Source organism: Microtus oregoni, unplaced genomic scaffold, assembly GCF_018167655.1.
Source record: "Microtus oregoni isolate MIOR12 unplaced genomic scaffold, Mior012 000092F_ref0000046, whole genome shotgun sequence".
NCBI lineage: Eukaryota > Metazoa > Chordata > Mammalia > Rodentia > Cricetidae > Microtus > Microtus oregoni.
In genome coordinates this window covers 616,391-631,325 of record NW_024544604.1, presented here as the reverse complement: position 1 = coordinate 631,325, position 14,935 = coordinate 616,391, and the positions used below count along the sequence as shown (strand labels likewise).

The following is a 14,935-nucleotide window of genomic DNA, read 5'->3' as shown; positions in this document are numbered from 1 at the left end:
TCTTTGTGATCCTGGGCAAGTTGCACCTCCATTTTCCTTCTCGGTATAATAGCAATACAGTAATGATGAAATGGACCCCAAAGGGAGCGTATTGTTTAGGGAAATGTTCAGCTCTGTGGCTGGAATGTGGAAAATTCTACATAAATGTTGGCTACCAAAAGTATGACAGTTACTTAGAATCCTTAAATCTTTGCAAACTGTAGCTTTGCTTTCCTTTTGTTGTTTAGGTTTTGAGACAGAATATGGCTTTATAGCCCCAGGCAGCCTTAAACTCTTGATCCTTCTGCCTCAGCCTCCTGGATACTGGGATTACTGGCGTGTGTTACTAAACTGGGTGAAACTGGAGCTTTTCAAAGTAGAATGTCACCGAGGCTTGGGGGCGGGGGGTTCAGAATCATCAGGCTATGGCTATATTGTTCCTGACAGGACGGGAACCTTGGGCTACCTGTGTATTGTTCTTAATTGTTCTTAATCTCGTTTTTGTGATACTGAGGATGGAACCAGATGCCTTGTTCAAGTTAAGCAAAGTGACTTTCTTCCCCTAGCCCTTTGTTGTGAAGTTGGATGCATTAGTATGGGGCCTTTGGGGCTGTTTCCAGGTGGGTGGCTGGTGGGTCAGAGCGCTCACACATAAACATCAATGTGGAGATCCTTTCCTCCTCACGGGGAGACTCTCAGCAGATTCTAGGAGCCAGTGATTCTGAGACTTGTTGATTCTGTGAATTTGTGGTAGTACACCCCACTTTCTTTCTCCATGAACTGCATTGCACACCTCTTGTCTTCTATGGAAAGAAAGGCTACAAAAGTGTCCAGATCTCCCAACCTTTGGTGACATGAATGATGGGGACCATTCTACCTGAGGAAAAACGGAGGCCTGAGGCAGGACAAAGCCTGTGGAAACCAAGCACTGGGTCCATCTCTTTCTTTGGTGTTTCCCATCCAAATGCTGGGCTTCAGATCCCGTCTTCTTTTCAACCCAGTGGTCCTCAAGCATCCTCCCGTGCACAGAATGGTGTCTCTACCTATCTCGGGATGCCTTTGGGTTTTGAGTTATTTTCCTTTTTTTTCTGACTCTACACACTTTTGTTTAAGAAATTGTGGTTTCTCATGAGCCCTGTTATCTCATTGATACCTTTTACCTCTGTCGTGAGGGGAAGAAATCATATTTTCAGATGACTTGTAAAGGGCAAAGAAAAAACCCAAAATTTCAAAATTTCCGTTTAAGTCTCATAAGAAAAGAATAAACAAAGCGAGAGAGAGAGAAAAAAAAACTATGAGAACCCCCCCCTGTGATTATCAGCACACACACTCATCAAAAAAAATTGGATTATTAGAAGAGAGAGGTCTGCGGCTTCCACGCCGTGGTTTTTCTTCTCGGTATAAAAGCAAAGTTGTTTTTGATAATGTGGCAGTTTCCCACAAGCCAGGCTGATCCTTCTCTGTCAGTCCATTGCACCAAGGTGAGTGTCCCTGCTCTCCCCCACCAGACACAGCTCTGCTGGAGAAAGTAGCAGGGAGAGAGCAGCTGCGGGTCAGGAGCCCTCGAGTCCAGCTGGGAACACCCAGCCACTGTGAACTCCAGGTAAGGACTTTTGAAACTAATGCTATTTATCGGAAGTGCCAGAGAGGTGGCGCAGTCAGTCCTTAGCTGGGGGCATAAAGAAGAAAACTGATTGTTTGATACACAGATGGACAGGATTTTTTTAAAGATGCTAATCAACCGCCGGTCTCTATGAATGCCAAAGCTTCGGGAACTTGAAGTGTTGTCCAGCTGGAACTAGAAACTTGAACTGCATCTCGTTTCTTTGCTCTTAATGCCCCACTTCTTTTCCTGTCTCACTCTGTTTCCTTGTCTGTCCCTTTCTTTCTCCCTTGAATGCCCACTCTCTGTCCATGTCTTTCCAAGGCTCTGCCTATATTCCCTGTCCCTTCCATCCTGAGTAGCTGTATCCCACCTCTCTCTCTCTCTCTCTCTCTCTCTCTCTCTCTCTCTCTCTCTCCTCACCTACTTCACCTGCTTTTCCACCCAGCACAGAGGTGTGCACCACTGGCACTTACTAATAATTGCTCGAGGGCTCCATTTCCCAAAAGGAGGATTTTGAGCAGGCAGGTCGGTCTTAGCATGTGATTGCTCTTTTGCTTGTGTCACACAAGAGGACATCCTCGACAAAGGCACTTCACAGCACGGTCAACCATGGTTTAGCAAAGGACTGTGTGACTGTGACCAGAATGCATGTCCGTGGAGGACAGACAGTTCAGGACTAGGGTGAGCTCGTGTCTCCAGGCTTAGTCGTGTGGCCCTGTGAGTGACTGGTATATGGTAAGTTCTCACTGTGAACTGTTCGTATTTTTAAACAAATTAGAATCATGCTGTATGTGGGGTTTGTTCCTGCTTTATTCAATCAATACCATTTTTGTAGCATACTTTAAAAAATGAACACGTGATCTTTTATGTCTGCCCTGACTGTCCTCACACCACACTCTGAATTGCCTGAACTGAGTGCTGATGGTTGGACATTCAGGTTTCATCTAATTACGAAGACGCACAACAGACCCCTTGGACCCTGAAGATGGAGTAGCTGGGGAAGAAGGCTGTGCATTTTTAAGACTTTTTGTTGTTGTTCTCTCCGCAAATTGCATTTCCAAAGTGCTGCCTTGTTTTCTATTGTTTCTATGCAAGCTAACCTTAGGTGGCTGTTACCATTTCTAATCCCTTACCATCATAAGTAAAAATTGCTATATTGTCAAATTTTACATTCTTTGGTGACTTTTAATGATGATTGGCCATTTGTGCTTTGTAGAGCATGTTCCCACTCCTAATAGAGTAACAAGATTTTTTTCCTACAGATCTTAATTTGGAAAGGACAATAACTTTCTATTGGCTATACGTCATAGCAAACATTTGCTCCAAATTCATCATTTGTGGATATATGTATTTTCATTTTATTTATTTTATGGGTATGCCTGTATTGCCTGCATGTGCACCATATGCATGCCTGGTGCCCACAGAGGCCAGAATAGGGTGTGGGACCCCATGGGACTAGAGTTAACAGATAGTTGTGAGTTGCCACATGGATGCTGGGGATTGAAGCCACCTCTGGAAGAACATTCAGTGCTCTTAACCACTGGGCCATCTCTCCAGCTCCATTTGTGTACTTTTGTGTTTTTGTTTTGAAAGAGGGTCCCACTCTATAGCCCTGGCTGGCCTAGAACTCACTGTGTAGACCAGGCTGACCTCACTCAGAGATCATCCATCTGCCTCTGCCTCCCGAGTGCTGCGATTAAAGGCACAGGCCACCATACCCTATCATTTGCTTTTTTCTATTTATTGTGCTTTGTAATGCACGTGCTTTATGTATTCAGATTACTCTTTTCTCATGTGGCTTCTATGGCTTTGTGTTTAAAAGTCTTTTGTCACTTGAAAATGAAATAACTGTTCACCCCATACTGGCTTCCAGTCTCCTTTATGGCTTCATTTTTTCCATTTTCACAAGTGTGGGTACTGGAGCCAGACTGTCTGGAACAATGTAGCCTCACCTCAAGTCATCTGTGTGAATGTGAACCAGCACTTAACCTCTCTGTCCCTCCATTTCCTTGTATGCACTGTGGGGGGTATAATAATACCTACCTCAGAGGAGCTTTCTGAGGATTGCGGAATACACAATGACAGACATTAAAACAGTTGTCTTCAGTGGGTCTGGAAATTATTCTAGAGCAGGTGATAATGGTGGCATTTCAAGTGGGCAGAGGTACTGGTGGGAAAGTAGTCTGATCATTCAACCCAGTCACTTGATCTTCTCCTGATTGTCTCAGAAGCATTTAGTAATCTCGCCTGCACTATTCCTCATGTTGAAATGTTACATTCATTGCAAATCCCATCGTCTCTATGCAGACCTATGCCAACGCTTTTAACTCTGCTCTGATCCTTACTATCTGTTGTACAAGGGCAATATTTTTCTGATGTTGCTTTGCAAAACAATTCAATACCAGCCATGGATGTCTCTGGCACCTAGGGGCATTAGTCCTCCAGCCAGAGGCCAGTGATCAGTCTGGCCAAGTCGGGGTTGTGACAACAGGGCCCAGATGTAGACCCCGATAGGAAAACATATTCTATGTCCCAGAAACAACCTCCATGCAGCTTCTGAGAAACAGTCAAAAAGGGACGCCCCAACAGACAGTGCAGGAAGCTGGCTGGCCAGCCCAGCCCTCCAGGTCCCTACTACCACTAGACAGACCATATCCAATTTAAGTGCCCTTTCTGAGAATGTGCTGATGCTCCCCAGAGTCATACCAGTTCCAGAAATGTTTAGGGAGGAAATTTCTTATAAGTTCTGGCCAAATATCCATACTGCTTCGAAAGTGACCATGGTCCACCCATGAGGGCTAAGCCACTATGGTGGAAAATTCTACTCACGGAACTTAATACACATTTGCTTGGACTGCTGTGAAGAAGTATCACAAACTGGGTGACTTATACAGCATAGTTTATCATGGCAGTTTTGAGGCTAGAAGGCCAAAGTCAAGATGTCAGCAGGGTTGACTCCTTCTGTCATCTCTTCCTGCCCTTCTCCCAGTTTCTGGTTGTTTTCTTTGCTGCTCTTTTTCTTGGAGAAGCATCACCTCATGGCTGCCTTCCTTCGGTCTTTCAGCTCCTCTTCTCCTCACTGTTCTATGAAGCCTGTGTTCTCAGCCTCCACAGACTCCTGGTTCTTATACTACTATTTTAATCCATGAGACACTACAATTTTAATACCTCCATACTAAACTCAAACCAATCTCTTCCAGGACCACAGTTCTGACGATCCCCATAACATGATAGCAAAGAAGCAATTGCCTTCCAGAACACTTCTGTGCTCCCCTGGCTGTTTTCAGAAGCTGTATACCCATGTAGTACAGTAGACAAGAGGATGGCATACACACATGCGCAGATAGATAGAGCTGGGAGTCTATGAACTGTAGACATGGATACATACTTTCTAGAGAAAGATGTGGAGACATCAGCCTGGATGGTGACTTGTAATTCCAGTAATTAGAAAACAAAGGCAAACAGTTCAAGGACAATCTGGCTATATAGTGAGTTCCAGGTCAGTCCAGTCTACATGAGACCCTGTCCAGAAAGAAAAAGAGGTCCAAAGCTATGGAGAGACTAAGAATTATGAACCTCGGGATCCCTTTAATTAAAAGGGGGTAGAATTATATAGTCATTTGAAGATCCGGTTGCCTCTCTGACTAGAACTGTAAGATCCCGAAAAACAAAAGCCAGGCCCCTCAGGGGCTGTAAGTTACTGGAGCTCACCAGCGGGGCCTGGGTCACCATGTAGGGTTTGAAGAGAACACAGAAGACTGAGGTATGGCTAAGGGAAAAAGCGATGGTGTATGAATTCCAAGCTTGAAGAGCAGAGATTGGGGCACGTAGGGATGTGGCTAATTTGGGGAGCTCCCAAGGGCCCTGGATCAAGAAATCCTGTCCCTTCTTTTTTTTTTTTGGCACCTGCCATGCTAACTCCATGCAGGACAAAAGCCCAGAGAAGACTAACTAAGCCCCGCTGTGGCCCTGAGCTCTGCAGTCTTGAATTCAGTTACCTACCTGCATGTTTGCCCATGCATCAAATGCTTACCTTTGCGTCTAGCCACATCTGACTAACATCACTGCAAGCCCTGCTCCTCCATCCTCCATCTCTCGTAATGCCAAACCCTAGACGTCATCTTGATGCTTTCTCTCATCTCCGACATCCAAGCTTCCAGCAACTTTTCCTGGCTGTCTTCAAAAGAGACTGAGTATCCAGCCACTTCCTACCAGCTCCTCTGCTACTATCCAGGCTGACAGCAGCAGTAGACTTCTCACTAGTACCGCTAGCTCCCTGGAACCTTCCCTCTCGTGGCATCCAGCTGAATCTTTTGAGCTCATGCCCAAGTCACTGGAATAAAATAATGAGAATCTAAGATGAGCCCCAGCAGAATCGGCAGAGACTGTGGCCTGTGCAGACACAAACCGACTCCCCATAGCCCCACATTCACAACAGGGTTGTGTGGTGTATGCTGGACATGTACATGTGGGGGCTATATACATATATCTATGTTTTATACACATACATATATCAGGGTAGACTGTATGTGTGTAATGGCTTGGGGTATAGTTATGGGGCCCTTTGTGACATACCCTGGCCAACACCTGCTCAGATCAGAGGCTACCTGTATGGTTCAAGTGGATGAATATCTTACACCGTCCCTGGAATGCACGTGACTCCATTCCACTGTTGTCCCTGCAGCCTGCCTCTGAAAAGAACCCAATGCCCAACCCCAGGCCAGCCAAGCCCGTGGCCCCTTCCTTGGCCCTTGGTCCATCCCCAGGAGTCTTGCCAAGCTGGAAGACTGCACCCAAGGGCTCAGAACTCCTAGGGACCAGGGGTCCTGGGGGAACCTTCCAAGGCCGGGACCTGAGAGGTGGGGCCCACGCTTCTTCCTTGAACCCTCTGCCACCATCACAGCTGCAGGTGAGGCCCGGGGCCCAGAATGGGGCAAGCAGGGTGGGGTACCTGGGCCTATAGGTGCCGACCTTTACTGTGGCATGTGGCAGGAGGGGCGCTGGCTGGGGCACAGGAAGTGGTTTATGGGTCCCAGGCAAGTCTGACTTATGCAGATGTTATAGGGCCAAGAAAAATCCCCATTCCCCAGGCCTCAGAGATCTAGGCTTCCCCCACCCTCCCAATCCTTGTCCCAAAAGGAGACCTTGTTATGATCCCATGGGCATAGCCCTGTGTCCTCATTTTGCTGTGACAAGAGGAGATGGCTGAAGCCCAGAAAGGTAAGATAAGGTGACAGTGTTGGGGCCAGCTCTATCACTTTAAACTGTTTGACATTGGTGAATAATGTCTCCATGAGCCTCCGATCCCACATTATGAACTGGATATGTTAACAGTCCCTACCACGTGGAACTTCAGTGAAGAGCTGATGAATGGGACACAGAACTGTGAAAATGGGCGGGGCTAGCATCTTACGGCATCTGTCTTCTCCTTCCAGCTGCCTACAGTACCCCTCGTCATGGTGGCGCCCTCTGGGGCCCGACTGGGCCCCTCACCCCACTTGCAGGCACTTCTCCAGGACAGACCACACTTCATGCATCAGGTATGGAACCTGAGCAGGCTGGGAAGAGGGAATAAACAGGAAAACTGTGAAGCAAAGCCCAAGCCAGGCTGAGCCATGGTCCATATGTTCGTCAGCTCTCCACTGTGGATGCGCATGCTCAGACCCCTGTACTACAAGTGCGCCCACTGGACAACCCAGCCATGATCAGCCTCCCACCACCTTCTGCTGCCACTGGAGTCTTTTCCCTCAAGGCCCGGCCTGGCCTGCCACCTGGTAAACATCTCAGCTTTCTCCCTATGGCTTCACAGAATCTTTGAACATACATAACATAAACTTTTCTGAATTACAGTCCTATGGAGGTCTAGGGGGTGGTCTTTTTTTTCTTTTGGTTTCTTGAGACAGGGTATCTTTTTGTTTGGTTGGTTTTTTGTTTTTCGGGACAGGGTTTCATCTGTAGCTTTGGAGCCTGTCCTGGAACTAGCTCTTGTAGACCAGGCTGGCCTCAAACTCACAGAGATCTGCCTGCCTCTGCCTCCCGAGTGCTGGAATTAAAGGTGCACCACCACTGCCCGGTGAGACAGGGTATCTTTATATAACAGTCCTGGCTGTTCTGGAACTCACTTTGTAGACCAGGCTGGCCTTAAACTCACTGAGATCCACCTGCCTTTGCCTCCCAAGTGCTAGGATTAAAGGCATGCACCAACACTGCCTGGCCATTATTTTTTTTTATTTTATTGGTGTTTTGCCTGTATGTCTCTGTGAGTGTGTTGGATCCTGGAGTTACAGACAGTTGTGAGCTGTCATTTGGATGCTGGGAATTGAACCTGGTTTCCCCAGAAGAGCAGTCAGTGCTCTTAACCACTGAGCCATCTCTCCAGCCTAGAGGGGTCTTAAGAGTCATGAAAACTTCAACCTCCAAAAACTGTCAGGCTTAGAACCTTGAAGACGTAGAATGCTAACAACCACAAATGGCTGCCATTAGTAAATATGTCATTACTTACCAATGGCCATCTTTAGGCTGCTCTGTCAGAAGTTCTGCTCTGTGGGAACAGCAGAGTCCTGTGAGTCAGTGTTCAAAGGTCCAGGAAGGTAGAGGCCTTCTGGGACCAGCTACAGAACCTAGCCTGCTGCCCCAAAAGTACCCCATCTCTACCCACAGGGATCAATGTAGCCAGTCTGGAATGGGTGTCCAGGGAGCCAGCTCTACTCTGCACCTTCCCACGCTCGGGTACACCCAGGAAAGATAAGTAAGTTGCCAGTGCTGGGAAGAACCCCGCTCTCTCTGCCCACCCCTCTGCTGATATCCTGTACTCCCCCATCCCCAGCAACCCCTTGGCTGCACCGCAAGGATCCTATCCACTGCTGGCCAACGGAGTCTGCAAGTGGCCTGGTTGTGAGAAGGTCTTTGAGGAGCCAGAAGAGTTTCTCAAGTGAGTAGGCTGACTAACCATGGGCTTCTGGTATCTGAACCGAGGTCTTCCGTGCATGTCAACTCAGAATCCTCCTGATGGATGCAAAGTAGTAAAGGTTGAGACTTTATCCCTCCGGTTCTGTGATCTTGGGCTTCTCTAGGCCCAGGTTACCTCACTTGAATGAGACATAATACTAAAGGTATATGCTGAAAGTTATCTCCATTTCATACACCAAGGTACTAAGGCCAACCAGAATTGTCAATTAAGCTAACAAAGGTCCTGTGTGATGAATGTTGGATATGAACCCAGGCGGCCAGGCTCCAGAACCCGCACACCAAACTGCTTTGTCTTGTTTTCCCTCATGCAACACACATGACTGAGTCTCAAATTTCTGCTCTTCCCGACAGCTGTAGCTGTTTCCCCTCAGCTTTCTATCTGTCCTCTTCTCCTTCTGTCTTTCACTAATCATACCTAGCTCTTGGCAATGATGTACTTCCTGTACGGCCAGGCCTTTGCGTAGGCTGTGCCCACCACCTGAAATGCCATCCTACTTCTCGGTGCCTTTCTGAGCTCAGGCTGGAAAGCCAGTAGTTGCCGAAGAGTGGATGTTTAAAGTAGTCTGTGTGGTAGAAAGAGATGAACAGGGGTGTGGTTGAGTGCAGGGAAACTGAGACTCTAAAGAGAAATCTCCCAAAGGGTCTAGTTGGTACAGCAAGCCAGGAGGCCTCCCCCATGGTCATGGAACCTTCTCCTTGCTCAGGCACTGCCAAGCAGATCACCTCCTGGATGAGAAGGGCAAGGCGCAGTGCCTCCTCCAGAGGGAAGTGGTGCAGTCCCTGGAGCAGCAGGTAAAGCCTGCAGGGTGTGGTTAAGGGGAAGGAAGGCTTGAGGGAGGGAGGGGGTGACAAGGGGGTGACTAAGAAAGACCAGGTAGAGGCCTCACTTTGGTGTACATCCCCACAGCTGGAGCTGGAAAAGGAGAAGCTGGGTGCTATGCAGGCCCACCTGGCTGGGAAGATGGCACTGTCAAAGGCTCCAGCTATGGTGAGTACCCCAAGTCCAGAGGCAGAAGACCTCAACTGTTGGGGGCCCTTAAGGACCAAATGACCTCTTCTCATATGCAAGCCCCGGCCTGTACAGGCCATTGCCACCTCCTCAATATGCTTACAAACCCTCTGACCTTGTGACCCCAAAACATCATGTTCTGCCTTTTCCCAGCAATGATAAATAGGCACACAGAGAAGGCAGACAGTAACCCCAATGCACCAGTGGCAAAACTCAGAGGGAGCACTGCGAAAAGAAAACGGAGGGCCCTACACTCCAATTTAAAGATAATAACCTCAGAACACTGGATACTGTAGGTCCCGTGTGAGCACACACATCACACGCCCAGTCCCAGGCACTTGGCCGATGTGAACTTTTTCCATTCCCATACTACAATGCAGGGAGCCACCACAGTCATCCTAACGAAATAAAGACACTGAGGTCAAGAAGACATAGTGGACTTTTCCAAATTCACAGTTGGATACTAGGGGATCCCAATTCAGACCCTGCTCACCCCCAGCCCCAGAATCTATGGCTTCATAGCATGCACACTACTATACTCTAAACAAAATGCCCACTGCCCCTTTATGGAGGTCCACCACAGCCTGCAAGTGACAAGAGGGTGGTGGCCTTCTTGAAAACACTGACCTCACTAGACACACCGTATGCATCTGTAGTTCTAGCTACTTGAAGGAGAATCACTTGAAGCCTTGAACTCAAAACCAGCCTGACTAACATAGAGACCTCATCTCTAAAAGATGCTGGGTTGCCACATTTATGATATGAGGGCTTTGTGCCCAGTCTTACTGTATCAGAAACAGAGGAGGAGTTGATCTGGGGGAGAGGGGATGTGGAGGAAGGGACTGGGAGGAGTGGAGGGGGGCGAAACTGAGGGCATGATATATGAGAGAAGAATAAAAGTTTTTTTTTAAAAAAAAAATACAAATAGCCAGATGGTGGTGATGCACACCTTTAATCCCAGCACTAGGGGGGTGGCAGGTGGATCTTTGTGAGTTCAAGGCCAGCCTGGTCTACAGAGTGAGTTCCAGGACAGCCAGGGCTACACAAAGAAACCTTGTCTTGAAAAACAAAACAAAACAAAACAAAAAACCCCAAATAAACAGAGTTGGGGAGAATGTTCAATGGGAAAAGTGCTTGCCGTATAAGTAAAAGGCTCTGAGGTTGAACCCTAGCACCCACACCGGATGCAGAGTAGTTCAAGTCTGCAATCCCCTTGCACTTAGGTGGAAACAGAATTACCTAAAATGCTGTGCATGGTAGCACAGGCCTTTAAATCCAGCACCCGGCACCGAGGAGACAGAGGCAGTCAGAGCTCTATAAATTCAGGTCAGACCCGTCTACATAGTGAAACCCTGTCTAAAAAACAAGAGAATCCTGCAATTCAAAGCTCACAGGCTGGCTAGCCTGGCATAAGTAGAGGCATACAAAAGACCCTATCTCAAACAAGGACTAACACCTTAGGACTAAACCTTAGGACTAACACCCAAGCTTGCTCTGTGATCTCTACACATGCACCAGCACTTACACACATCCAAACATGTAGATGTACATACATCATACATAGAGACAAGCAAGATATAAATAGAACCAAATGAGTAAATGCAAATTTTAAAATAAAGTGGGGTTGGAGGACTGGAGAGATGGATCAGGGATTAAGAGAACTTGCTGCTCTTCCAGGAGCAGTTCACAACTCTCTCTAACTCCAGTTCCACTGGGATCCAGTGCACATTTCTGGCTTCCACAGGCACCAGGCACACATGTGGTGCAGACATGCATGCAGACAAAATGCCCATACACATAAAGTATTTTTGTTCATTTAAAATAAAAGTAGAATGGAAGCAGGATATAATGACTCACACCGATAGTCCCAGCACTCCAGAGGTGGAGGCAAAGGATCAGAAGTTCAAGTTCTGTATCCTATGATACAGAATAAGCTAGAGGTCAGCATGGGTGACATGAGGCCCTGCCTCAGAAAAACAATTTTTTAAATAAAAATAAAATGGAAACTAAGTAGTGGCTTAGGTAGTAATCTCAGCACTTGGGAGGTTGATATGGCAAGTGTGTCCCAAGTTTGAGGTCATCCTGTGCAACATAGTAAATTGCAGACTAGCCTGCACTATACAACATGAGACCCTGCATAGGTAGAGAGATTAGATAGATATGTAGATAAATACATAGATAGATAGATACAGAGATAGATAGATACAGAGATAGGTAGGTACATAGGTAAGTAGAAAAATAGATACAGAGACAGATGGATGGATGGATGGATGGATGGATGGATGGATGGACGGACAGATGGATGGACAGGTGGGCAGGCAGACAAACAGATGGGTGGACAAACAAACACAACCAAGCAAACATTTTTAAAAGTAAAATGGAAAGCCAGTGTGGTAGCACATGTCTTCAAGCCCAGAACTTGGGAAGCAAAGGCAAGTGGATTTTTGTGAATTTGAGGGCAGCCTGGTCTACATAGTGAGCTCCAGGACAGCCAGGACTACACAGAGAGACCCTGTTTCAAAAAACCAAAATATAAAATAAAATAGCAGCCACTTTGTAGTGACACCCACTTATAATCCCAGAACACCAGAGGTAGAGAGAAGAGGATGGAAGGTACAAGGCCAGCCAGAAATATATAGTGAGACTATCTCAGAAAAAATAATTTAGTAAGACACAAATAAAATGAATAGACAAGGCATGGGGGTACACTCAGGAGGCAGAGGCAAGTAAGTTTCTGTAAGTTCTGGGCCAACTAGGGCTACATAGTAAGACCCCCATCTCTAAGAATTAATAATAATCATTTCTGAACAAAATAAATAGACATGAATAGGGGCAAGATTTGTGGGGAGGAAACGGGAAGCAACAGGGGGAGGAAGCAGGGTGAAAGTGCTCTGTATGTATTACAGACATGTGCAAAATTGTCCAAAAATAAGTTTAATAATAAAAATACAAAAGAATTTTGAAAAGGAGAAAATGAAATTTAAAGCTTAAGCCTCTCAATCACTATTCTCTCCCAAATCCACCCAGGCCTCAATGGACAAGAGTTCTTGCTGCATTGTAGCCACCAGTGCGCAGGGCAGTGTTCTCCCAGCCTGGTCCGGACCCCGGGAGGCTTCTGACAGCCTGTTTGCAGTGCGGAGGCACCTCTGGGGAAGCCATGGAAACAGCACCTTTCCAGGTCAGTGTACTCTGCACCCTGTCCGATGACCCCATTGGTGTCAGGGGAGCACAAAGGAGCTCCCCATTCCCCTCACACCCCCACCAGCATCTGGGAGGAAAATGCACCTGATAAATTAGGCCGAGAATCCTCCAATGGTTACAAATGCATAGCTCCAGCCCTGTGTCTTTTGGGGACTGGAGCCATGCCTCACCTTGGCATTTAGTCATCATGAGGGAGGGATCTAGTTAATTCCAAAGAACCCTCCCTTCTTCCTCGCCTCAAGGGGAAGCAAGTAGATTCATCCAACCAATCCATTCCCACCTGCCAGGCCTGGGCTGTGGACTTACCAGGGACAATAACTCTTTGGTGTCATGTTGGCTGTGCCACTTGAACTGATGCGCAAGCTACCTGACTTCTTTTTAATCTGGGGAGAGCTGTTTGGGCAAGAGTGGTGCCAAGAGTCAGCTCCGGGCAGGCACTCCGCAAACAGTACCTGTGTGTGATCACAGACACCCCGTCCACCCTTGGTGCTAATGGCAGGGTTTCAGGCCTTGGACTCAGTGTGGAGACAAAGGTAGGGCAAGGTGTGAGGAGCTCACGGGGCCTGATCTATTCCAAACCCTCGACAGAGTTCTTCCACAACATGGACTATTTCAAGTTCCATAACATGAGGCCCCCTTTCACCTACGCCACCCTCATCCGATGGGTAAGCAGGGCAGCCTAGACCTCACAGCTGGGGGTGGGGGTACTTGTCTCCTATGCTGCTGCATCTCTCTGCACCGAGAGTGGAATCCTGCATTAACAAACTTCAGCTCTGAGAAGCCCAAAGATGTGATCCTTCTTGATAGCTTCACCCCAGATCTATCCCTGAACCAAAAAACTACCACAATCCAGGCCAGTACAAGCCAAATTGTGACACTAGAGACTATTCTTTCCTTTGTCCACCCCATTACTAACTTCACCCTTGCCCCCACGCCTCATCCCATTCCCTCTCCCTCCCCTCCCTTGACCCACAACTACACACCTATCCCAGGCAGAGAGCTTAGAGTAGGCTCCCCCCCACCTCAGGCACAGTTCTGAGGAAACCTGCTCATTCCACCTGACTCCAACTTCCAGGCCATCCTGGAAGCTCCAGAGAAGCAGAGAACACTCAATGAAATCTACCACTGGTTCACACGCATGTTTGCCTACTTCCGAAACCACCCGGCCACCTGGAAGGTGAGCACCTCCCTACAGTGGGGGCTGGGACAGCTCCAAGGGTGGGTGACCTTGGGCGACACACGCGGAAAGGGACAGGTCAGTGCTGAGGTCTGCTGAACTCACTGCCTGACTGTCCACCCCATCCCTGCCCGGGGTTCTGACCCCCCTTTCCACAGAACGCCATCCGCCACAACCTGAGCTTGCACAAGTGCTTTGTGCGCGTGGAAAGTGAGAAGGGAGCGGTGTGGACCGTAGATGAGTTTGAGTTTCGCAAGAAGAGGAGCCAATGCCCAGCAAGTGCTCCAATCCTTGTCCTTGACCTCAAAACCAAGAAAAGGAAGATGGACAGGGGCCAAAACATAAACCGGAGGCTGTGGAGGCAAGGAGGCAAGTCCTGGACATATCTACAGAGACCAGGCAATGATGTTTCTGCCGTCTTGCCTGCCAGGGCCTCTGCTCCCTATCTAGCTACCCTCCTGGATTATATCTTCCGCCTTAAGGCTGAGGGACACCAATCCCAGCCCAGCCCCTACCCCAACCTAGCCCCAAGACAGGCTTTCCAGCCAAAAAGCCCTCAGACCCAGCTATACATACAGCCTGCCTTGTCCACTCCCAAGTGGAAAAATGACAGACACATAGTCATAAGCCTGGACTCAACCCAACCCTAAAACACAAAGAGCCTGCCTTGGTACATTCGCCTGCCCTCAAAGTTGCATAGTCCTGCAGTCTCACGTGACTGCAGCCCTACTGACTCATACAGCCACATCGGGAACCATGGGCACTAACTGTCACACATATGCAGACCCTTGCACAACAGCAGCACCGGAACCTTCAGGATTGTATCCCAGAAAACCACACAGGCATAACTAGTAATACACAGTCTCATGCCATGCCCCAAAATATCAAGTCACAGCTTGTCAGAACTCACACATGTACACACATGCAGCCCCCTCCACTGTATCTCCTGAGTTCCATGAATACACACTGACTCATCAAAATCTACCCCATGTCT

At 47.9% G+C, this 14,935-nt stretch overlaps 1 pseudogene; it reads left to right on the top strand.

The window, feature by feature from the left end:
• The first annotated feature begins 1,403 nt into the window (after positions 1-1,403).
• LOC121442670 lies at positions 1,404-14,242 on the top strand (annotated as a pseudogene).
• Positions 14,243-14,935: the final 693 nt, after the last annotated feature.